Raw genomic sequence first — 18,510 nt, forward strand, 5'->3', positions numbered from 1 at the left:
ACCGAAACAGATGTCTATCACCCTTAAAAGAAGATAAGGGTACTGGGTGAGATCCATGTTTAACCAGTTTTCTCCTGTTGGGTACCCATGGGTTAGCATGGATCCCCAGATACAGAGTTTAATCAGAAAGGGGGCCTGTCTTATTGCGCTGAGGAGTCCGTTTGGAGTTTAAGTCTGGAAATTTTCCTGAAAATAAAAGAGACACTGAGCCATAAGATCTGCACACTTAACTGCCTTCAAATTCTCAGCCAAGTCCTACATTGTGTATGCACAGGGCAAGATTCTAACGAGCCCAGGGGAAAAGAACTGGAAAGTTAACAGAGCTGGCTATAGATGCCAGCAGCTGCTGAGTGCTGGGGAGGCAGAGTTTGGAGTTCAAATTCTGCCCAGTTAGAGGCTTTTAATAAGCACTTCAAGCTTTTCTCTGAGACTTAGGCCATATTTCAGAAGTAACAGCCACATCCCACACCTAAGGAAGGACAGCCTAGGACGTGGGGCAAAACGCAAAACCAAAATAGGCTCACCCTAACAAAGCCTCAAGCCTGAAACTGAGCCCCCCCACCCCCCATGCTCAAGATGACGTGTTGGGAATTTAATTGCCTACAAAACTCAACAGTGCTCAGAGAAGGATAATAGAAATCAGACTCTCTACAGTGCCTCATCCACAATGTCCAGTAAGCAAAAAATTGCTAGGGGCACCTGGCTGGCTCAGTCTGTAGGGCATGTGACTCTTCATCTTGGAGTCATGAGGATGAGCCCCACCTTGGGCATAGAGCTGACTTTTTAAAAAAAATTACTACAGGGGCGCCTGGGTGGCTTGGTCAGTTAAGCGTCTGACTTCGGCCCGGGTCATGATCTCAGCTCATGAGTTTGAGCCCCGCGTTGAGCTCTGTGCTGATGGCTCTGAGTCTGGAGCCTGCTTCGGATTCTGTGTCTCCCTCTCTCTCTCTGCCCCTCACCCACTCTCTGTCTCTCTCTCTCTCAAACATTAAAAAAAAATTAAAAATCACTAGACATGCAATGAAGTATGAAAATGTAGTCCACAATCATAAAGTTGATAAACACATAACTCACATATTGAAATATGAAGGCAAAGACTTCAATCATAAATATGTTAAATAATTTGCAGAAGAGGAGTATATATAATAAAGAAATGGAGGTGTTTCTGGAGAGCTATGAAAACTCTAAGAAGGGAACCAAATGGAAAGCCTAGAACCGAAAAACAAAATATCTCAAAAAATTCACTAGAAGGGCTTAACAGCAGAAGAAAGGATCAGTTAACCAGAGGACAGTTCAATAGAAATTATTGACAGAGTTTGGGACACGCTACCCTGAAATACAGCAGCAGCTTGGCATATTGAGTATTTCAAGCGGAAGGAATGTGAGAGCAGATTCCGGAAGGACTGGACTCTGTGACCTTCCCTGAGGCGGGTCATAGGCCCTTCGGTGAAAGGAGCACCCTTATCTCTGAAGACAGAGACACCAAGAGGAGATGAAGGAATGGGATTTGCCCCCGTTGCATGAACTCAGGTCATATCTTCTCTTTCTTTGGTCCTGTCACATGTTCCCACAACCCTCCACTCTTTCTTTTTTTTTATTTTTTGAGAGAGAATGAGCAGGGGAGGGGCAGACAGAGAGGGACAGAGAGAATTCCAAGCAGGCTCTGCCCTGTCAGCACAGAGCCCGATGTGGGGCTTGAACCCACGAACCGTGAGATCATGACCCCAGCAGAAAGCAAGAGTCGGATACCAGGCGTGCCCACAGCTCTCCACTATTTGTCAAACTTAACGACAGTTAGGCTTCACTGCTTAGGTCTTCATTTCCTTGTGAAGGCTCCCGTAAAGCTTACATTAAAGAAATTTGTGTGATTTTTCTCTTGTTAACTTATCTGTTGTTACAGGGGCTCCAAGCCCAGAACTTCCCCTACACTATCCAAACTGAAGCTCAAAGAGAAAAAAGATTGGGGAAAAAACTGAAGAGAGCCTCAGCGACCATATCAAATTGCCTCATGTACGTGTAATTGAGTCCACGGAGGACAGGAGAGAATGAATGGAGCTGAAAAATCTCTCTTTGAAAAATGATTGGAATTTTCTAAATTTGATGAGAAACAACCCCCAGAGCCAAGAAGAAAGCCACACCTCTGCACATCATAACCGAATTGTTCAAAAACAAAGACTAAAACAGCCACTCAATAAAGACCTATTACCTGCAAAGGAACACGGGTAAGAATAATGGCTACATTCTTATCAGAAAAATATGAGACAGTGGATGATATCTTTAAAAACTTTTAAGTTTATTTATTTTGAGAGAGAGAGAGAGAGTGCACAAACATGGGAGGGACAGAGAGAAGGAGAGAGAGAATCCCAAGCAGGCTCTGCACCATCAGCACAGAGCCGGATGCGGGGCTTGAACTCACAAACAGTGAGATCATGACCTGAGCTGAAGTTGGACACTTAACCAACTAAGCCACCCAGGCGCCCCTGTGCGATTTTCACTTTTAAAACTGAGCATCAGCTTTCCAGGGACACAAAATACAAATTTTAAATAAACACTCCACAATGGAGCAGGTCAATTCCAGATAAAATCCTACAGGTTCTGCTGATTGTCTCACCAAGAGGCAGGGCTCAAGTCATTATTAGGAGAAAATTTTATTTCTAAAGTGTCATTTTACATGCAGAGATATCTATTAAACATCACGATCATACCAGGGGGGAAGTGCGGGGGGGGGGGGGGGGCGGAGGGGTTAAAAAAGTGATGGGGATTAAAAAGTGCACTTGTGACGGCCACTGGCTGTTGTCCGTGCATTTTGAATCACTAAATTCTACACCTGAAACTAATTTGATACTGTATGTGAATGAACAAATTTAAAGTCAAACCTGTAAAAGTGAAACACATCACAATTAAACGTGCCAAAGGAGAAGCCAAATGTCAAAATGCCTCCTTAATCCACCCAAACATCTCAAATCCACCCTTTGCTGACCTTTCATAACCCCATTTTTTAAAGTTTAAAAAAAACTTTCATGTTTATTTTATTTATTTTGAGGGGGCGGGAGGGGCACAGAGGGAGAGAGAGAATCCCAAGCCGGCTCTGTGCTGTCGGTGCAGGGCCCAATGCGGGGCTCAATCTCATGAGCTGTGAGATCATGACCTGAGCTGAAATCGAGTCAGACGCTCTTAACCAACCGAGCCACCAGGATGCCCCTAAAAAAAATTTTTCTTACACAAGAGAAGGTGGACTGATACACGTTGGTAAATGCCAACCGTCTATACGCACATGGAGACGCGGTGTAATCTCTTAGCCCACAGACGGAGATAGGAGGGGAAAAGCTAGACTTCTATGCCCTTCTACACGGGGGCCTAGCGCCCTCCAGCGGTTAGCGAATTAAGGGAGCAGAAGGTGGTTTGGTTTTGTTCTCCGCTCCCCGGTGGTGTTGATTCCATAAAGTTTTTGTTGAGACAGGAAGGGATGAAAATGAATTTGGAACAGAAAGGAGTAGAGATTTCCCCCCCCAATGTATTCTGCTCAAGGTTTTTTCCTCCCCAGATAGTTGAGAGCCTTTGCTGGTGTAAAAGAGAGAAACGGGACCTCAAAAAACAGGGCGACAGAGCACAAGAGGAGAGGGGGGGAAAAAAAAGGGCTGCAACTTGCTCCCAGGAACTGGAGACGATTTAGGAAGGAAGGCTGGAATCCATCCCTGTTCCATGAGTCGGCTTCTCCCTCCTCGTCCTTCCCCTTCCTCCCGCTCAACATCATCTTCATCCTCACTTTGTCAGTATCTTCCATTCCTCCTCCTCCATCATCTTCTCCTTCCTCTTCTTCATCATCCATGTCGGGAGCCAAGGAGTGCTGCCATGGATTTGCCACCTGTCATCTCTGATCGCCCCGCCCCACTCACCCGCACCCGCGCGGACTGGTCAGTAAACCAGAGGAGGACACCCTCTGGCTCCCACGCTCTCTCTTCCTGCTGGCTTGATTCTGAGTCTGACTTGAACGTTTTGCCAAATCCTTTCCAGATTTCCACTTGACTTCCGTGAGCCCTGGGGGTGGATCAACACTCCGATGAACTTCTTTGGAAAGCACTTTGTTTTCGAAGTGAGGTTTTTCACCAAGATAAAAATCTATTCTGTCACCTGATTTAATACCTTGAAGTTCTGTCGCTTCCACTCTTGGCGAACAATGTTCACATCTTCATCTCCCTCCCCAAGCGGTGCAGATACTTGAGGATGGCTGACAAATGTTCCCCCCAGATGTGGAATTTGGGCCACCAGCTCCGACCCCTCCTGAAAAAATGGTTGGCGGGGTTTGTTATGTTTCTGTTGTCTTTGCAAAGTCTCCTTACTGGCTTGGCCATTAAGTCTGACCATTGCATTTTGTACTTCATCCGTATGTTCAGCTTCTTGCTGTTCTTTTTCTGAGGGCTTGTGCGCCCCCTTGTGGTTAGTGTCGGGCGCCCTTTCATGGATTTTGGCCCAAGGTGCTGCTCGGGGTCTCGCGTGCGGACTGGAAGAGAAGGGCAGGCAGAGGGGGGCCCACACGGCTCTCCAGTCCCCGCACCTCCCCGCTCTCGGGCGCCGCCCTGGCGGCCGCTACTCGCCGCTCCCTCCCTCGCCGCACGCGCGGCTGCTGTCCCTGCGGGAGCCTCCTCCCATGCATCTTCCTCACCGCCAAAATAAATGCAGCAAAAGATGAGAAGACATTGCGAGAACTGAAATAACTAGGGAACTGGAGAGATATACCCCATTTGTGGATGAGGAGACACAATATTGTTAAGATGTCATCCTCTCCAAATTTATTTATAGATTCAATCCAATCATCATAGTCTCGGCAACCTTTTTAGTGGACGTTGACAAGATGACTTAAAAGCTTATATGGAAATGCAAAGGACTAGAATAGCTAAAATGGCCTTCAAAAATAAAAGAAAAAAGAAATAAAAAAAAAAAAGCTGGAGGACTCACACTAAATGATTTCCAGATTTATTAGAAAGCTGCAGAAACCAAGGCAGTGCCTTATTGTGAGGATAAATATATCAATGAAATAGAGAAGGTATTCTGGAAGTAATTCCTCATATATTGATTTGATTGGTTTTTTAAAATGGCATTATGGCATTCAATGGGGGAAAAGACAGTCTTCTCAACAAATAGTGTTTAGAAAACTAGGTTATTTATATTTAAAAAAAAAATGAACCTCAACTTTTACTCCACCCTATATATAAAAATTAATGCACGGTGGATCACAGACCTGAATACAAAACATAGAACTATAAAACTTCTAGAAGAAAACAAAGGAGAATATCTTTATGGCTTAGGGTAGGGAAAGATTTCTTAGGATACAAAAGGCATTAACTATAAATGGGGAAAAATGTTAAATGGGACTTCATCAAAATTAAAATGTCTGCTCATCGGAAGACACTTTTTGTTTGTTTTGTGTTTTATTTATTTATTTTTAAGATTTTATTTTTTAAAGCAATCTCTACACCCATCGTGGGGTTCTAACTCACAACCCAGAGATCAAGAGTCGCACGCTCCACTGAGTCAGCCAGGCGCCCCTCCTCGGGAGACACTGTTAAGAAAATGAAAAGACAACCATAAGTTGGGAGAAAATATTCACAAATGAATTCCTGATAAAGGATTTGTACCCATGAACTATAAAGGATGACAAGTCCTCAAGAAAAAGATAGCCCAATAAAAAGACTAGTCTTAAGCAGACACTTTATAAAAGAAGACATCTGAATTTGCAAAAAAAAAAAAAAAACACATGAAAAAGTGCTCAACATCATTAGCCGTCAGAGAAATACAAATCAAAACCACAAAGAGATACCACTGTCTACCCCCCAGCATGGCTAAAGTTAAAACTGACAGGGCAGGGGCGCCTGGGTGGCGCAGTCGGTTAAGCGTCCGACTTCAGCCAGGTCACGATCTTGCGGTCTGGGAGTTCGAGCCCCGCGTCAGGCTCTGGGCTGATGGCTCGGAGCCTGGAGCCTGTTTCCGATTCTGTGTCTCCCTCTCTCTCTGCCCCTCCCCCGTTCATGCTCTGTCTCTCTCTGTCCCAAAAATAAAAAAAATAAAAAAAAAACACACACAAAAACGGACAGGGCAAACGTTGTGAAGGCTATAGAGCCAAATCTCTTACTCATCGCCAGTAAAATGTCAAATGGTACAGCCATTTTGGAAAGTGGCCGTTTATTATAAAATTCAACATACAGCTACACCGACAGTTTATAATACTGTAAAGTTAAACATATACCTACGCTATGACTCCAGTTCTGTTTCTAAGTATTTACTCAGGAGAAATTAAAACGTGTCCACACACACAAAAATTGTATGAAAATGTTTGTAACAGCTTTCTTTTTTTCTGGTATAAGTCCAGAAAATCTTGATTTGCATAGATATATATCTAAGCGTCCAGGGCTTGCTTTACTAGGTGAAGACAGGGTTTTCTCAAAGAATAGTAACATTCTGGGGTGCCTGGGTGGCTCAGTCGGTTAAGCCCCCGACTTCAGCTCAGGTCCTGATCTCATAGTTCATGGGTTTGAGCCCTACATCGGGCTCTGTGCCGACAGCTCAGAGCCTGAAGCCTGCTTGGGATTCTGTTCTCTCTCTCTCTGCCCCTCCCCTGCTCACTCTGTCTCTGTCTCTCTCTCTCTCTCTCAAAAATAAATATTTGAAAACATTAAAAAATAAAAAAGAACTTGTCCTTTAAAAGCCAGCGAGAAGCCCTCTATAAACTGTTTTCCCATGTCCTCATAAACTTTTTCAAATGCAGTGATGGAGGGACCTGCTTCCGACAGAGTTGATGACTTTGATGAATGTTGACAAGACATCTCGCAGAGATATTGGGCAAGTCTGTACTGCCTGTGCCGGTCTGCGTAAAAAGCATCGAGCGATGACGACGTGCAGAGCTCTCTTTATCACTCGAGTTTGCAAAATAAGCTTTGCGGGAGGTCCATCTGGCCAGAGAATGAAGCGTTTCTTTCCAGGCGCAACCGATTTGGCAAAAAACGTGTTTAGCGCTTCCAAAACGTCGACAGCCTTTGTAGTTTGCAAGGGGCGACTCACAAAGTAAGAAAGCGGCAGCGGGTCCCTCGTGACCAGAAGCAAGGAGAAGCCCCCCCGTTGAGAGGGGTCTGCGGTTTCGTCCATTTGCCTGCTGGAGGGGAAAGCGAGGCTGTTTCCTCAACGACCTGCTTCCACTGGTAAAAGAAAGGTCATCTATTCTAGAACATACCACACCGTTCGACAAGGAACTGTTTCCACTGTTGTCCTCTGATCCAACCCAAAAAGTAGCTCGTTAATTTCCTCGCGCATGCCCTTGCCTTCCACACGTCTCTCGAACAGTGTGGGAGATTTGTCTTTGGCTGAGCAGTTTCAGAGCCCGCGGCAGTAAAAGCTTATTGTGAGATAGTCCATCCAGTGTCGGGAGTGTTCCAACTTTTCCCGAATTGAGTTCTCCTTAAACAAAACCCCCTGCATCTTTAAATGCATTTTTTTTGGAGGGCCAGACGTGCCATGCCCTTTCAGTGTCGCCGGTTTTATTCTCCCATTCATTCGGGAGATTTTTCCAGCACAAAAACACTGGCTCTTGTGTTCTGTCATGTTCATTATTAAACGTGAAGCAGGATAATACGTAGCTTTTATCATACTCCTCTGTCTTCAGTATTGCAGCTACAGCGTGGTTTCGTCCAGTGACTGTGATGGTCTTTTGATGTCTCAACCTGGCTAGGCCACAGCCCTCAGTTCTGGAGTCAGAACTAGCCTAGGTGTTGCCAGGAAGGTGTTTTGTGAGGTGATGAAAGTTTATAGGCAATTGATGTTAAGAGAGATTATCCTACATAATCTAAGGGGGCCTAATTCAAACAGTTGAAAGGCTTTAAAGAGCAGGGTGGAAGATTCCCGAAAGAAGAAATTCTGCCTGTGTAGTTCAACTCTTGTGGGCATGGAGTTCTAGCCAGCCCTTCCTGACGGGTTGCCCTTGTGGATTCTGGGCTTGCCAGCCCCCTCTGTCAGCCCCCACAGTCGTGAAAGGCAGTTCCTTGTAATACATTTCAGTACATACAGCTGACCTTCATTATTCCTGGATTTAAGATTTGCAAGTTCAACTACTGATTACAATTTAGTATATCCATGGGGCGCCTGGGTGGCTCAGTCGGTTAAAGCATCCGACTTTGGCTCCGGTCATGATCTCATGGTTCGTGGGTTCAGGTCCCGGGTTGGGCTCTGTGCTGACAGCTCAGAGCCTGGAGCCTGCTTCAGATTCTGTGTCTCCCTCTCTCTCTACCCCTCCCCACTTGTCCTCTTTCTCTCTCTCTCAAAGATTAATAAAAAATAAAAAAGATATAAAATTTAGTATATCCATACAATGAATACCACTCAACAATGAAAAGGAGCTGTTGAGGGGCGCCTGGCTGGCTCAGTCCATACAGCATACGACTCTTGATATCTTGGTTGTGAGTTCAAGCCCCACATTCAATGTAGCGCTTACTTAGAAAAAAAAAAAAAAACAAAAACACAAGACTGAAAAGGAGGTATTGATACGCACAACAGGGTGGGTGGATTTGTAAATAATTATGCTAGGTAAAAGCAGTTCGATGAAAAAGAGTAGGTGCTATATAGATGACTGCACATCTATAAAATTCCAGAAAATGCAAACTGATCCATGATGGTAGGAAGCAGATCAGTGGTTGCCTGAAGACCAGGGAAGGGAGAGGGGGAGGCAAAGAAGGAAAGAAGGGAGAGAGTGCCTAGGGGCACAAGTGATGGGTGGCCCGCTCTCTTGACCGTGGTCATGGTTTGACATGAGTATGCATGTCAGACTTATTACGTTATCCACTTTCAATACGTGAAATTATTGTATGTCCGTATAGTTCAATAACAGCATAAAAGACTCCCCACATTTTGGTTAGAATTGTATTAAAACACTAACATTAATTTGGAAAGACCGACATTCTTACAACCGTCAGTTTTCCATCCTGGAACAGGTGACTTATATCACTAAGAAAAAAATTTACCTTTCTTCACACATCTCTTACATTTATTATTAAGGCTACTCCAAATAATGTTTTTTTTTTATCCTAATAATTTTTTAAAGAAGAATTGCATGTTTCTCCTCTTATTTTATTAACAAACATTTTTTTAAGTTTATTTCTTTTGAGAGAGAGAGTGTGTGAGATAGCGGGGGAGGGGCAAAGAGAGAGGGAGAGAGAGAAAATCCCAGGCAGGTTCTGCACTGTCAGCACAGAGCTCAACTCGGGGCTTGAACTCAAACCACGAGATCATGATCTGAGCCGAAATCAATAGACACTTAACCAACTGAGCCACCCAGGCGCCCCCTAGTAATTTTTTTTCCTGGTTATTTTGATAGAGTCTTTCCCACCATTATGTAATCTAATTGAATGTTATTAACATATAAGAAAACATGTCTTAGGGCACCTGGGTGGCTCAGTGGTTAAGTGTCTGACTCTTGGTTTCCACTCAGGTCATGGTCTTGAAGTTGGTGGGTTCGAGCCCGTGTTGGGCTCTGCGCTGACACCTGAGAGCCTGGAGTCTGCTTCGGATTCTGTGTCTCCCTCTCCCTTTGTCCCTCCCTGCTTGTGCTCTCTCAAAAATAAATAAACATTTAAAAAGAACAAAAAAAACCCCACATATCTATTCTTCTCGCATTTAGTCTCTTTGCTACACTGTCGTAAGTGTGACGTATTTCACTTGATTTGGTTTTTCTGTAGTAGTCAACTGTGTCATCTGCAAATCACATAACTTCCTTTTCACTAGTCCTATTTCTCGTGTCCGTTTTCTTGTTTCACATCTTTTTGCTTTGTGACTTCCAGACCTAGTTAGCTCATGATTGTGGCCTCGAGGGAATACGTCTGATCATGCTGAGAACCACCCAAGTGTTTTACCATTACATAGGATGCCAACTTTTATGTTCAAATTGATGTTTTAAAAAAATCTTTTGGGGAGCCTGGGTGGCTCAGTCGGTTAAGTGTGCAAATCTTGATTTTGCTCGGGTCATGATCTCACCGTCATGAGATCCAGCCCTGAGTTGGGCCATAAGCCAGGCATGGAGTCTGCTTGAGATTCTCTCTCTCAATCTCTCTCTCTCTCTCCTGCCTCTCCCCTGCTTGCTTACCTGCATGATCTCTCTCAAGAAATTCAAAAAATAAAAATAAAAATAAATTTATTAGAGACATTGTCAAGCACATATTAAAGTTGAAAGACCAGAAAAAAGAACCTGCTACCCGACGGCCCCCAGCTTTGTCCAAATTTGTTTCATTTGTCCCTCATCCTTCCCACAACCCTCAGAAATTTTTGAAATATATTTTCTTTTTTTTTTTCCCCAACGTTTATTTATTTTTGCGACAGAGAGAGACAGAGCATGAACGGCGGAGGGGCAGAGAGAGAGGGAGACACAGAATCGGAAACAGGCTCCAGGCTCTGAGCCATCAGCCCAGAGCCTGACGCGGGGCTCGAACTCACGGACCGCGAGATCGTGACCTGGCTGAAGTCGGCCGCTTAACCGACTGCGCCACCCAGGCGCCCCTGAAATATATTTTCAATATTATATAATTTCATCCATATTTGCAATTTTCCCAATATTTTGTCCACATATTTCCAACATTATATTAATTTGTTTAAGATATTTCAATATGTATCTTTAAAGGTTAATGATTCTTTTAATAAAACAATAATTCCATTATCACATCTTACAAGTTAAACATTAATTCCTTGCTGTCATCAAATATTCAGTGTTCAGATTTCCTTGATTAGCTCATCATTTTTTATTTTTTTTTCACTTCCCTTATCAAACCTGCATTCAAAGGAGGCACACATGGCTTTGGAGTTTCTTTCTTTCTTTCTTTCTTTCTTTCTTTCTTTCTTTCTTTCTTTCAAGTTTATTTGTTTTGAGAGAGAGAGAGAGAACGGAGGAGGGGCAGAGAGAGAGGAATAGAGAGAATCCCAAGCAGGCTCTGTGTTGTCAGCTCAGAGCCCATCTTGGGGCTCGATCCCATGAACTGTGAGACCATGATCTGAGCTGAAATCAAGAATCAGACGCTCAACTGACTGAGCCACCCAGGAGCCCCTGGAGTCTCTTTCAATCTGTGAATTTTCCTTCCCTCTTTTCATTTTTCTTGCTGTTTGTTCATCGATGACATCAAGTAATTTGCCCTGCAGAATGGGCCTCCTCTTGGTTTTGCTGATTACGTCCCTGTGGGTGGTGTTTACCATGTTCTCTGCCCCCTCGTATTTCTAGACAATAGATCAGATTGAGGTTCAGTTTTTTGGAGCAAGTATAGGTGGTGTCACTGGGCAGGTCTGCGGGACCCAGACTCTGAGAGGGAAATTTGCAAAAGGAGGTTTACTGGGCAGGGCTCTCAGGCTCAGCGCCTGGGGGTGGGGGGAGGAGGGGTGGGAGGAGGAGGGGAGAGGGGGGAGGAGGGGGGAGAGAGGGAGATGGGGGACAGGAACAGCTGGGCTGGGATGCAGCTGAAATGGAGGTCTCAGTTCCCATGGGAGCTCTGGAGCTGGGACTATCCCTCAGATTGTTCTGGATGGAGGCAGGGGTAGGGCTTTTGTACCCTCTCATTGGCCTGTCTCTGGGGCGGTTGGGAGTACAACCTGTGGCCAGCCTCCAGGAAGGGACCCAGCACTGGGCTCTGTGCTGACAGTTCAGAGCCTGGAGCCTGCTTGGGATTCTGTCTCCCTCTCTCTCTGCCCCTCCCCGGCTCACGCTCTGTCTCTGTCCCTCAAAAATAAACATAAAAAAATTTTTTTAAAAAATTATCTGTCATCTATCTACTATTGTGGTAAAATATACATTACACAAAATTTGTCATTTTAATCTTTTTAAAGCGTACAGTTCAGTGGCGTAAAATACATTTACAGAGCTGTGCAACCATCACCAGCATCCAACTTCAGAACGTTTTCATCATCCCCAACATAAATTCTTTGCCCTTTAAACACTCCCTCCCTCCTCTCCTCACTTCCCTTGGTAACCTCGACTCCACTCTCTGTCTCTATGAATTTGGCTACTCTAGGTACCTCATGTAAGTGGAATCATACGGTATTTGTCTTTTTGTGTCTGTTCTATTTCACTTAGCGTGATGTTTTCATCCGTGTTGCAGCGTGTATGTACCACGTTGTGGCAATTTCATTCAGTTATTCCACTGTACGGATAGACCACGTTTTCTTTATCAATTCATCTACTGATGGACTTTGGGGCCTGCTTCCGCCTTTTGGTTATTGTGAATAATGCTGCACGAGCACCAACGTACAAGTATCTGTTCGAGTCCCTGCTTTCAGTTCTTTTGGGTATATACCTAGAATTAAAATTGTTGCATCAAGTGGTTTCTGAGGAACCACCAAACTGTTTTCCGTAGTGGCTACATCGTTTTACATTCCCACCAATCAACGCACGAGGGTTCCAAGTGCTCTGTATCCTTGCCGACACTTGTTATTCCCTCCCCCTCCCCTTTTTTCCCCACAAATGGGCTCCATGACCAATGCGGGGCTTGAACTCATGACCCTGAGATCAAGAGTCACATGTTCTACCAACTGAGCCAGCCAGGCCCACCCCCCTTTCTTTTTTTATTAGCCATCCTCATGGATAAGAGCCATCCTAATGAGATACCTAAGTGATACCTCATTGTGGGTTTGATTTGCTTCCCTAATGACTAGTGATGTTAAATATCTTTTCGTGTGCTTATTGGCTGTTTATCTTCTTTAAGAAATATCTATTCAGATCCTTTGCCCTGTTGAACTTTTAATATGCTACTAAACTGTATTGTATAATCTTTCATTTAGAACTTTTGTGTTTGGTGAATCCACTTAATTTGCTCCCAAGTTCCAGAGATGTTTTTTGTTGTTTTGGGTTGTTAAAGTTTGGTATAATTTGTTAGGTACCAATAGCTCACTACCCAGGTTCAGTTCTGGAAAGCAGGCCCCCTTCTTGTGCAAAGAGAATGGAAATTCCTGTTCTTTCTGCTCTGGGTTCCTCTTTCCTTCACTCAGAATCTGATGTCCAAGCTGCGATTCCAGATTTGCATAGACCTGAAAGCCCTATGGGGAGATCCATGAACCTGTTTAAATTGGAGGTCAGTCACAAATGAACAATCCTGATGGGCTTTGGTGGGCAGAGAATGGAAGCCAGATTGTAAGAAGGATCAGTGGTGCCCAAGAGAGGGACACGTGGCTGGCTCAGTCTGTGGAGCACGCGACTCTTGATCTCGGGGTCATGAGTTCAAGCCCCACCTTGGGCACAGAGATTATTTAAAGAAAAAAAAAAAAAGTGCCCAAGAGGAAAACAATCTCTTGAGAAAAGGGTTTGGTGGAGGGTCCAGGCTCATCTGGGGGCCAAGGGTGGGAAGCATCAGATCCTGAGCAGAGTGTGAGGGTCAACTGTAATCTGTCCCAGCCTGGGGTGCTGCAGGCTGAGTTTGTCATTTTTGTTTCCTCTTAACCCCTTCCTTGGGGAATCCATCCTTCCTTGACAGCCCCCTTTCACTGTAATCCTGCTTGGGCCATGTGGATTGGATGGGCCTAACCCTGTCCCGGGCCTCAGTGATATCCTGGTTAGTGGACTCCGTTCTCCTCGCCATAAACACTGGGTCCGGCTTGGATATATGATACACGCCGGCCTAATGAGAATCTCTCCTTGAGTTTTTGCCAGAAATATCGGAAAGATACTCATTTCAGAACTGAATGAATGTGAGTTTGCTCCTTGGTGAGGTACAGATAGAGATTACATTGGGCGGAGCTGTCACACAGAAAGGAAAATTTATTCGCCGCGAATAAGGAGATGAGGGGGGAATAAATTCCAAAGCCATGTGACTCCCTGAGCAGGGGTGAGTGGGTTTCTTTTCTTTAGGCTTAGGATGAACATTCAGAAAGGAGATCTTTGTCATCGTACGTAGAGACGGGCATAAGGTCATGCCTGTGTCTTAAGGAAACATTCCTACACATTGTATGTTATGTTAATAAGGTTTGTGCTCCTTCTTGGGTAGAGGTTTTAAATTATAAAGAGGCAGAGATAACTGGACAAGGAGAAGGGTCATGGGGATGCTCCAAGAGCCTAGAGCTGGAATAAACTGGATGCGGTCTCGGGATCCTTATCCTGGGTAAGGAATGCAGGGCCTTGCTTACCTTTGAAACAGCACTGAGAGTTTGACCACCGATTTATTGTCTCTGTTATGGTTAGACTATTTCCTGGCCTGGTAGAGACTATTCATCTTTGCATTCCCTTTAAATCCTTAAGTATCGAGGTCTTTGCATTTTTCCCCTGTTCTGACACCTCGTAGAAAGTTCTGCAAGAAGTGTGCATGGGCAAGTAGGGCAATGGGCATGGGCAAGTAGGGCATAAATCACAGTAAGGCATAAATAGCTGGAGGTCTAAAATGACTTCTCTGGTATCACAAAAGCTGTATCTCCTTTTTTTTTTTTCTTCTAACTCTGCTTACTTTTATTTTTTTCTTTTGGGAGTGTGATCTGTAAAGACCACCTAAGTCTGAAGCTGCCTGCTAGAGAATCAAGTCAACTCAGAGAAAAAAAGAGCTAACAGATGAAAGGCAATCATTTAGGCACCTGGATCCAGCCATACCTGAAGCCCTAGAGATTTGTTACATCCACTTAAAAGTTCTTTTTTTCTTGACCAAGTTTGGAGTTGGGTTTCTGTCAGTTACCAGTGACTGCAACCAGAATAGGGGAAAGCTTTGTGGCAAAACTGAAAGAACCATATTTCCCCCAGGGACTTGAGCCATTTCACTGTGGGATCCACATCCCTTGTAAGAGAACAAGGCATGAGAAGGGGAGATGTGTCTCAGGGAGGTGCAGATGCAGAGGTGCTGGTGAGACAGCTGTGGGGTGAATACAGAGGTGGGGGGTGGGGAGGGCATCGGCAATGTCCAGGAGGGGAGGATGGTCACTGTCTAGTCTGCTGTCTCTAGCAGAGACCTAACAGAGGCAGCCTTGGCATGCAAAAGGCCCCCAAGGGGGCCTTCTGCTCCGCAGCTGGTCAGCAATGCCCATGGGTTGCTACAGGGTCAGAGGCACTCAGCGGCAGTGTGGGCACAGGGTGTTGGGTGAGTAGGTTAACCGGATATAAGTCACTAAGTGTGATGAGGAAGGCAGCGAGCAAAACCCAGCTTTGGTGAGAATGATCCAGCACATAAGCCCCTTGGGGGGATTAAAGTGAAGGCTGGGTCTGCCCTGGACAAGGGGGACTATTGATCAAAAGGATTTAGGGACAAATGGGAGGGCAAGAACCCAGGAGCTCAAGACCAGGAAATGGAAGGGGGTTCTGGATGCGTGTCAGGAGTCTGGCATCGTGCAGCTGGGCTCGCTCTGCTAGGTTTCGCATCCGGGTTGTACTGACTTCATACAAGGGGTTGGACAGTTTGTCCTTTTCCACATCAGCAGTGGTTACATAGGCTGGAGTGAGTTGTTTCTTTGGAATCTGAAAGAACTTACTGACAAAATGATCTACAGGGACTCTGGGAAGGTGATTTTTTTTTAAGCTTATTTATCTTGAGAGAGAGAGAGAGAGAGAGAGAGAGGGAGCTCGACACAGGGCTTGATCCCACAAACAATGAGATCATGACCTGAGCCAAAATCAAGAGTTGGCTGCTCCACCAACTGAGCCACAAAGGTGCCCCTGGGAAGATGATCCTCTGATAATGCTTTGAGGTTCTTCCTCACTTAGGGGAACATAGGATTTTCTTTTCTTTGTGAGTCTGTTTCTTGTATTAATTTGAACCATACTTTCCAATAAGATTTAAAAACCTATTCACATGTTCATGTGGGAATTGTCATTCTTATAATTTTACATTATAAACTGTGTTAATTACATCAACTTGCTAATTGCATTTGTCTTTTCTCTCCTTTTATTCAATTTGGCAGAAACTGTAACTATTGAAGTGCTTAATTTTTGGTTTAAGAATCTACTTTCGGGGGCGCCTGGCTGGCTCAGTCGGTGGAGCATGCGACTTGATCTCAGAACTGTGGGTTCAAGCTCCATGTTGAGTGTAGAGATTACATACAAATAAAATCTTAAGGAGTACCTGACTGGCTCATTCAGTTGAGCGTCCGACTTTGGCTCAGGTCATCATCTCATGGCTCATGAGTTCGAGCCCCACGTCGGGCTCTGTGCTGACAGCTCAGAGCCTGGAGCCTGCTTCAGAGTCTGTCTCAGTCTCTCTGTCTGCCCCTCCCCTGCTCGTGCACTGTCTCTCTCTTTCTCTCTCAAATGGAAACAAACAAAAAAAATTTTTTTAAGATATTAAAAAAATAAAATCTTAAAAAAATCGACTTTTGAATTTCTTTATCAATTCGACTGCTTTCACATTTATTAAAGTTAACTTTCCTCTTTCTTATTTCTTATTTCTTTTTCCTGGCTTCGTTTTAAAGTTCTTTCCCTGAAATTTTGAGTTGAAATATTAGGTCAGTTATTTATAGTAATTTTTCTTACAAAAAATGAATGCATTTAAAGTTGGTAAATTTTACAATGTTCAAATAGTCACGACTTTAGGGCTAAGGCCTGACATAGAACACCTTTGAAGTCATAATGACGTAAATTGGCATTATCTCATAATTATGTGGTATTCCTAATTCAAAACAATCAACCATTATAGTTTCTATTTTCTCTTTGACTCGACAGTTACTTAAGAAGGAGGCTAGGATTGTTGTTTGCTTTACTTTTGTGACTAATCTCTGGTTTATTGTATCCTGGACATAGTGTTTGGCCTGTCAGATTTCTGCTTTGGAGGATACTTGATGTTTTCTTTCTTCTTAATACACACATGCGGTAAACGTTTCGTGTGCAAAAGGAAGTATGAGCTGTGTGTGGTACAGAGTTTGACATGGATTTTTTTTTTTTAATAATTTAATGTGTTTTGAATTTTATTTTTAAGAGAGAGACAGCATGAGCAGGGGAGGGTCAGAGAGAGAGGGAGACACAGAATCCGAAACAGCTCCAGGCTCTGATCTGTCAACACAGAGCCCGATGCAGGGCTCAAACTCATGAACCACGAGGTCATGACCTGAGCTGAAGCGGACACCAACTGAGCCACCTAATGCAGGGCTCGAACTCACAAACTGTGGGATCATGACCTGAGCCGAAAGCAAGAATCAGACACTTAACTGACTGAGCCACCCAAGCGCCCCAAGGAACTTTCTATTTAAAAAACTTTTTAAAAAATGTTTGTTTATTAAAACAATTTTTTTTAACATTTATTCATTTTTGAGAAACAGAGACAGAGCTTGAGCAGGGGAGGGGCAGAGAGAGAGGGAGACACAGATCCTGAAGCAGGCTCCAGGCTCCGAGCTGTCAGCACAGAGCCCAATGCGGGGCTCGAACTCACAAACTGTGAGATCATGACCTGAGCTGAAGTTGGATGCTTAACTGATTAAGCCACCCAGGCACGCCGGGAACTTTCTGTTTTTTAAAGTGCCAAACAGCACAGCTGTAGATCACATAAAACAAATCTAGCAAGAAACGTTTGATGGGATCTGGATGAGCTGGGCTGATGTGAGTCCTGCCTTTCCACTGGCAGCTGGTTTTAGCTAACTGCAGGCAGCTCTGGGGGATGCTCCGCTCCTTGGACCTGCCTCAAAGCCTTCCAGACCACGTGCATGGCTTCAGCGTGGTGGGTAATTTTCAGCTTCCGCGCCCCAGCTGCCTGAGCACAGATCTCCATCGCTTAGGGCAGCCTGCTTCAGCAGGTGGGACCACTGACCTATGTGTCTCTCCTGGATGATTAGTGGACTCAGACCAATCATGCTGCAGGTGGCCCTTGGTCTTTTACTTGAGCTGAGTTTTATGTCACTTGCAACCAAACATATCCTAACCAATGTTGGCTATATCCAATGTTAGCTTTATATAAAAATTAGAGCGTTGCATCATGTGTCTGAGAGCTCAGACACTAAACAATTACGGTGATAGCAAACTATTCCCTGATATCTAAGGCCTTCATTCTGATGTCAGAAGGCCTGGGAGGGTGGGTGGGCTAGTGGCTGGTGCTTTCTCCCGGCAGGCTGGAGAGAGAGGGCAAGTTGGCTAGAGGGGCTGATCGAGAGAGAGAGAGAGAGAGAGAGGATTCCAAGCAAGCTCCATGCTCAAAGCGGAGCCCTACTCGGGTCTCCATCCCAGAGACCATCTGAGCCAGATAGATGCTCAACCTACTGAGCCACCCAGGCGCCCCTTTTCATCTTATTTTTTTATTAAAATTTTTTAAATGTTTATTTATTTTTGAGAGAGAGACAGATAGTGAGCAGGGGAGGAACAGAGAGAGAGGAGATACAGAATCCGAAGCGGTCTCCAGGCTCTGAGCTGTCAGCACAGAGCCGGACGTGTGGCTGGAACTCACGAACTGAGAGATCATGACCTGAGCTGAAGTCAGATGCTTAACCCACTGAGCCACCCAGGAGCCCCTATTTTATTTTTTAAAGTAGGCTCTATGCCCAACGTGGGGCTGAAACTCACAACCCAGAGGTCAAGAGTCGCCTGCTACCACGGAGCCAGCCAGG

At 44.7% G+C, this 18,510-nt stretch overlaps 1 long non-coding RNA gene and 1 pseudogene across 1 annotated transcript; one reads left to right on the forward strand and one right to left on the reverse strand.

Annotated features, from left to right (window-relative positions):
- The first annotated feature begins 938 nt into the window (after window positions 1–938).
- On the forward strand, window positions 939–3,670 carry LOC121014444 (uncharacterized). The gene is made up of 2 exons (XR_005783218.1): window positions 939–2,222; window positions 3,545–3,670. It is a non-coding gene; the product is annotated as an uncharacterized LOC121014444 (long non-coding RNA).
- LOC121014262 (protein SET-like) lies at window positions 3,670–17,681 on the reverse strand (annotated as a pseudogene).
- Window positions 17,682–18,510: the final 829 nt, after the last annotated feature.

The sequence above is a fragment of the Herpailurus yagouaroundi genome, unplaced genomic scaffold (genome assembly GCF_014898765.1).
Source record: "Herpailurus yagouaroundi ecotype Mexico unplaced genomic scaffold, PumYag 202, whole genome shotgun sequence".
Taxonomy (NCBI): Eukaryota; Metazoa; Chordata; class Mammalia; order Carnivora; family Felidae; genus Herpailurus; species Herpailurus yagouaroundi.